Source organism: Parasteatoda tepidariorum, chromosome 7, assembly GCF_043381705.1.
Source record: "Parasteatoda tepidariorum isolate YZ-2023 chromosome 7, CAS_Ptep_4.0, whole genome shotgun sequence".
NCBI classification, from domain to species: Eukaryota; Metazoa; Arthropoda; class Arachnida; order Araneae; family Theridiidae; genus Parasteatoda; species Parasteatoda tepidariorum.
In genome coordinates, this window is record NC_092210.1 from 1,093,428 (window position 1) to 1,100,190 (window position 6,763).

Here is a 6,763-nt window from a genome sequence, read left to right on the forward strand (position 1 = left end):
AAATCTATTAGATTCTAAAATTAAGGGTCAAGATTTTTTTAACGAAGAGCATTTTTACAAGTTATATCACATTTGGGATAATGTTTAGGAATTTATTTCATTTCGTTACATTTCCCCTACAAAAAATGATCAATAGAAATCAATAAAAACATTTATTGATATCAATAGATTTCTATTGGTCTGTACTTGTTTCAATTGACATCTCAACTGATGTCAACTGATATCAGTAGTGTATTGGTATCAATAGATGTTGAACAGTAGGGTATTCTATTGATCTGTACTTGTTCCTATTGACATTTCAACTGATATCAGTAGTGTACTGATATCAATGGATATTGATCAGTAGGTACTCTATTGGTATATACTTGTCTGTATTTCACACTTCAACTGATGTCTGTTGACATCAGTTGGGTACTTGTATGATGTTGATCAGTTATGTATTCTACTTGCTTTATCAATATATGAACTGATATCAACAGATTATTTTTGACACCACCCTACTAAAAATAATCTTAAGATTTTCTTAAGAAAATGATATTTTCTTAAGAAATTCTTCAGAAATCTGAAGAATATCTTAAGAAAATATCCTCAGAAATCTGAAGATATAATATCCTCAGAAATCTGAAGATATTATAATTCGTCTTGTGATATGTGATACTATAATGATCAGATCTTAGTTTCTAATTAATTCTGTGAGAATTTCAATAATTCTCTAATTAAAAGTATACATTTTAAAGATTTTCTGCCTTTTTTTTTTCGTTTTTTCATGAAACATACAAAATAATAATTTGAGATCGAAAAGAAAGTGTTTTGTTTAACTTCTATTTTAAATGTTTTATTTTATTGCTTTTGTCAAACACCAACTGGTATCTGAAGAATTCAATACACCAATTAGAAAAATTTTTATCAATCAAAAACTCTTCCATTATTAAAATTTGAATTATTAGAAATTTTTCCAAGCTGAATGTATAACCAATTCACTCTCCTAGATTCGAATTTAAAGTTTGTATTAATTTGATATACCTGATTAAGAAAAAGATCGCATATTTACAGTAGTTATTAGTTTTATTTTTTCATGAATTGGTGTAAAAGTTACATGTAGCATTCACATTAACAAAGCAAGTTTAATTAAACGAATTTTTAAAATTTGTGTTCATTAATTTCGTTTCAAAGTACATATATTATATCTTTACTCATTAAAGCTGTATGAACCGTTTTCGTTCACAAATGCTTTAAGCTTACAGTTTAATTCATTTACTGAAAATTAACAAGCCTTTTCATCAAAGGAAAAGCCATCTGAACAGAACTTTTTAGATGACTCAGTCCTGCTTCCGTTTCCCGCCCTCTCCCTACTCATACCCTCCACCGAGTGTAGCGGCGTGTTTACGTTTAGACGTAATATTGCGCGTGTGATGTACTTGAATTTGGTAAGTTTAAAACTTATGCTTATATCTTATTTTTATATTTATTCCTAGTTAACGATGTCATCTTTCTTATTAATAAATTTCCATTATTATTGATGATTTATTACTGCTACAAATCATATAAAAATGTTTAAGCGAATCAGTTAACCCTAGTTATGATGTTTACATTTCTGTTGTAGTTGTATCATTTATGTTTTATCATTATAATATTAAGAGGAATGTTTTTAAAGTGCCCTATATTTGTTCTGTAGTGTTTGATTATAATTTTGTATGAGGTTTTCAATGTGGCGATTGCTATGAATAAGAAATCATTTTTATTTGAAATACCAATTTGCTTTTTTGTTTATCTTAGTTTACATTCGAGAGCTATCACAGAAATTCTCTCACAGAATGATTGAATAATTTAAAAAACAACGAAGAATGTTTTCGAATTTTTATTATAATTATGAAAAGTATACTTTCAATCATTAGCTATTTTAGAAAACAATTGACATTGATATCTAATTATAATTATTTCAAACTGTTACTAAACTTACAATTGATATAAACCTGAAGAAAAAAATAAGATTATGCTTTATTTATATTTTAAATATGGTGTAAGCATGGGAGAAAAAGGCAATCTTCTAATGATTTATAAATTTTTAATTAGTTATTATTTTTTTTGAAAAAGTAATGTTTAAAAATGTTTTATTCTAACATCACAGCTTTCAGTGTATAATTTCAAATTTTAGTTTTGAATTTATGACTCAAAATAGATAACATGGGATATATAATTATTTATGACTGTGAAATTCGTTTTAAAAATTTTAGCATTTCAAATTGAAATTTAATTTATTTGATTTTTAAAAAGGATTAATAGCTTGCTCCAGGGTGCTCTTGTGGCACAGCTGGTTAAATTATCTTTCACACTGCTTATTAGAGAACTAGGGTAATGAGTTAGATCCTGGCAATGTATAAAACAACTGGCGTGTATACTTTGCATATAAATTCTGCCACAACTGAAAGTTCTCTCATTGGTTATCATGCAGAAGATTCAAACGAGCTAGCTCAAGCGGAGTCCACTTTATCTGACCAGTATCAAAATTACATGGCATTTTAACCATGGCCGTTAAAAAGTAAAGCCCTAGAAATAGGATTTTTGGTCATGGTTGAGTGATGGGCGGTGATGAGTACCTTGCTCTTTGTTTAAAATAATATAATGCCAAGTACTTAACAGCTTGAACTTTTTAAAAAATATTAAAGTATTGTTAACTAGAGCAGTTTAATTTACATAATTTTGATATCAATAACTATATATAAAAAATAAAAAAATTATTTGCATAACATTCATTGGATCACAAATGGATTAGATATGCAGAATCGCTGTTGTGTCACTGGCATTTTCCAAGATAAATTCTTAATGCTTTATCGATATATACTGAATAATTTATTAAAAAAATATTTGGTACTTCATATTCAATGCTCAACACTTTATACTCCATGTTTTCTTGCTACGAAAAGCTACCTAGTAAAACTTTCTAATTCAGCATCAGTGATAATAATTTTTAAGAAACTTTTATTTTTTTTTATTGTTATTGCTACCTTACCTGTGTTACTTAGAATAACATTATCAAAAAACTTTTATTAATCTATAACTAATGCTTTTCCTGAACTGTAGTAAAAAAAATATGAAGCGAAGCAATTTTGATAACAATATTTAGAAAGAAAATATATTGATTGTAAGGATTGATATGTGTATAAACTTGATACAGTGATTTTTTTTTTTTTTTGCTCTCTGAAAGACAATTTAATGTTTGTGTAATCTAAATTTATATTATTAGTATAATTTATTAATTATACTAATTAGTATGATTTGTTAATTATATTAAAGTTATATTTTTAGTATTACTAAATGATTTATAGTTTTTTTGGTACTTTCTGGTTTGCTGTGTTCAAGTAAATGAGAAAAAAAATTTAAATATTTTTATAAATAATAATTACTTTTCTATTTACATTTAAATTTTTTTTGTTTACTCCAATTTTATTATGTGTTAAAAAAGATCCTTACACTTTCTTATATATTTAAGCTTAGCTGGATTTACACTTTTTTTTGTTAATAAGATTATCAATAATATTTAATTTAAAAATTACTCTGGCTAAACCTATTAATGTAATAAAATTTTCATGAATGTATTTGTGTACATTATGATGAAAACTTTTAGCAACTTATTCAAATAAAATAATCTTACATTACATTGTTCTGTTTTAAATTTTCTAGCCGAGCTGAATACATGACAGGAATGAATACATGACTAGCTGAATACATGTTGGCCAACTTTAAAGTTTGATGGAATGCAGCATTTATTTTGGAGTTGACAGTTTGTGCATATAGAAGGCAAGATACACGAATCATCATTAGAGTAAATTAAGTACATTTTTTGTCTACTTAGGAACAAGCCAGTAAATAAACAAAAAGACGGATGCCGAATGAATCTAAACCTGGACGATCTATTAGCAAAGGCATCTTAGTTTCGAGTGTGTCTATCTTAGTTTTATTGGCTCCCCAGCCACTTTATTTTATCACCATCGTTGAACAGCCGACTAATTTTTTGGGTTTACAACTACTAATGCTCAATTCCGTAGCCTTCTAATTTTGAACCTAATCCAGTAGACGGGGGAACTCCTGGACCAAGTATAGAATAAATTTTGATGGAACTAACCCGCATTTGTGTTACATGGAGAAGAAAACCACGCAAACCTGTCACGGTTAGTCTGGCGTCAAGGGCACTCAAACCCATGATCTGTCATGATGAATCATGAACCCGATTCATCTCATTGAAAGGCGAACTCTATTCCCTGAGCTATTGTGACATTCCTGTAAATGTGAAGCCGATCCACTCGCTTTTACTCTCCCCTATAGCCAAATCTTCTCCACCATTGTGAGAGAAATAGACTAAAATATAAAGAATGTGCTAGATGTGGATGATGCGGAAAAGATTTGATCATGCCTCTTCTGTTCTGCTTTGCCCATGTACCGCCCCCAGCAAGTTTTTTTAACTGGAGCATTTCTTCTTCCGGATACTACTTTTAAATGTTTGTTGCTATTGCTCTGAATTATTGTGATTATGACTTTACTAGTGAAAATTAAAGAAAAAGTGTTTGATTTGGTTTTTTCAAAATTAGAAAAATGTTTTAATTTCGAAGTTCTCTGCGAAACATATGGACTTTTTTATAAATGCCTACATTAAACGAGTCTTACCATCGCTTCATAAAGTCGTTTCAATCCTTGTCGCAAATTAATCTATGTCATCGCCTTTTACTATGGTGTTTTATTATTTTCTCATTATAGTGCTAATTTTATTTCTTTTTAAACTATAATTTTTGTAAATTTGGTTTAGGTTATTCTTACTGGTTAATTTTCCATTGTATTAGGAATGATTATCATTATAATTTTGCTGCTGGTGTTGTGTTTTCTTTGTTTACCTGCTCTTTTTCTTTACTGACCTTTAATTATGATATTACTATTTATATATTCATTTCCCATGCTAAGGATTTCAAATTATTTGCCAGTTTTTAAAATTCTAAGAAAAAGGCAAATCTCAACAATTTTTTATAATTGATTTTTTCAGTAGCAAACTTTTAAGCAAAATACATATTTATTATAAATTGAATTATTTTATAAAAATGCAAATACAAATTAAGAGTCATTTTGCTGTTGGGGAGGAGTAAATGAGCAATGAATGGATAAATTTTTCTTTTTGTTCGAAAACAGCATTCGCCAATACTTTCCCCAAAGTAACAATTTTTTTTGTTGCCAAATTTACAGTTTTATCGTATTTGGTTAGATGACAAATGCTTAGCACAAGCTATGTATAGATAAAAATCAAATAAATAGGTATATCATTTGTGTGTATAAGGATTTAAAGCCTATAGTATACTTTAAGATTGTTCTGTCATTTTTTTCTTTTTTAAGTATTGAACTTTTTACTACCAGAATGCTATACCAAACATGTGGGGAGGGGGTCTTGAAATGACAATAAGTTGACTTGTTTATTTTAGTCAGGTTTTTGGCTATCTATAAAGTAACATTTCTAATCGCCATTCCATTTTCATAAAATCTGAGGAATCCATTTGTACTTTTATAATGCCGCTCCAAAACATTTTTTGTGTAGTATTGTAGATTCAAAAATTATTGACAATAATTTTCTAACATTTTAATTTATTGTTTAAAAAAATTTCATGAACTATAAAGAAGCTTAAATTTTTGTTTTTGTTTTTATAAACATAATGCAAACTATAGCTTTTGATAAAGTGTTAATTGATGTCAGTATTTTATTTCTCGGTATAAATCAGGTGAATTGACTTATTTACCCAATTGTGTATCAATGTGTTATTTTCCTGTTCAGAGCTGTTCACTAACGTTCCTGTATCAAACTGTAGTAACACACTATGCTTGTTTTAAGAATAAACCAGTTTTTAAAACACTATCCCAGTATGCTGAGCACAGTACACTAGTACCAGTATATGCTGGCTCTAGCATGATACTAGATAATGAAACTACAATTTAGGTTTTATACCAGAGCCAGTATTCTGCTAACTTGTGAAACACCAGCTTCGGTATGATACCGGCTGATGAAACGCTGGGTCTGGTATAATTCCCGATCCAGTATCATACCAGAACCGGTGTTTCATACGCCGGCATGATTTTTTTTATACCAGGAATTTTTTCCAATAAGGTACCCTCTTGAATTCACATTTTAAGTTTCTTTTTATAGTTATATTAAACAATAAAATATAATTTAAAATTAAATTGGAAATATGAAAAGGAAATTAAAGTTAACATTAGAACTAGCATAGTGTAGGTATAAAGAAGTATGTTTTTTTAGAATAGAATTCTTTTATCCTTCCACTTAAGCAGTGTTTAACTTTAAATATTCAAAACATTTTTAAATGCTTTAAATAAGTATTATTTTTATACTGTCCTGTTATATTTTATTAATTTATATTAAATTTTCCACTGGCTGCAGCTAGTAGAAAATTTACTATAGTGCATACAAAGCAGGTGACCAATTCAGCTAAATCTTGCATATTAAAAAAGATAAACAGTGTTGCATTTTCCTGTTTAAACCTATCTAATATGCTTACATTAATATTGTTTTCTCTAACTTAGACCAGTCCATTTTTCTGATATCAGTGTCTCATTTCCTTGTACAGACCAGTAAATTCGACTGATATCAATGTTTCATTTCCCTGTACAAACCAGTTCATTCTACTGATATCAATGTTCCATTTCCCCGTAGAGACCAGTCCATTCTACTGATATCAGTGTTCCATTTCCCCGTAGAGAATAAGTAGTTATT

The 6,763-nt window shown here is 28.5% G+C and overlaps 1 protein-coding gene and 1 long non-coding RNA gene across 3 annotated transcripts in view; one reads left to right on the forward strand and one right to left on the reverse strand.

Moving 5' to 3' along the window:
• The window catches only part of LOC107441892 (agrin-like), a 123,479-nt gene that overhangs the window by 38,725 nt on the left and 77,991 nt on the right, over positions 1-6,763 (reverse strand). The window lies entirely within an intron of this gene.
• Positions 929-5,322, forward strand: LOC139425972 (uncharacterized). Its single transcript, XR_011637172.1, has 2 exons — positions 929-1,427; positions 3,682-5,322. It is a non-coding gene; the product is annotated as an uncharacterized lncRNA (long non-coding RNA).